Here is a 545-nt window from a genome sequence, read left to right as displayed (position 1 = left end):
TCGGCTCACTGCAACCTCCGCCTCCCAGGTTCAAGCGATTTTTGTGCCTCAGTCTCCTGAGTAGCTGGGATTACAGCCATGCACCACCACGCTCAGTTAATTTTTGTATTTTTAGTAGAGACAGGTTTTTGTCATGTTGGCCAGGCCGGTCTTAAACTCCTGGCCTCAAGTGATCCACCGCACCCAACCTATCTCAAACTTTTAAAGCTTACAACCAAAAAAAGGAAATTAAAAAAAAAAAAAAAGCGTAACTTTTATCTTGAAGAAAGAATTTAATTGAATCAATGCATTTATAAACAGCAGTCACCAAATAAATTTGTCACATTGGCTTAGCAAATCCTACAAGGCTAGTAAATTTGGTGGTTAATTCTAATCCATAGTCAATCTAGAGAAATCTCAAATCTTTGATGCATACACTTAGTTGCCATTGAACATTTACAAATTTGAAAAAAAAAACAAAAAACAAATAAAACTTGCCAATCTGCTCGGCTATTTTAAAATACAGGGAGTTGGGAGGGTGGCGTTAATGTAACATTTTTGGATCT

This window comes from Mandrillus leucophaeus, unplaced genomic scaffold, assembly GCF_000951045.1.
Source record: "Mandrillus leucophaeus isolate KB7577 unplaced genomic scaffold, Mleu.le_1.0 Scaffold250, whole genome shotgun sequence".
In the NCBI taxonomy this organism is placed as follows: domain Eukaryota; kingdom Metazoa; phylum Chordata; class Mammalia; order Primates; family Cercopithecidae; genus Mandrillus; species Mandrillus leucophaeus.
This window is presented reverse-complemented; position numbering follows the sequence as displayed.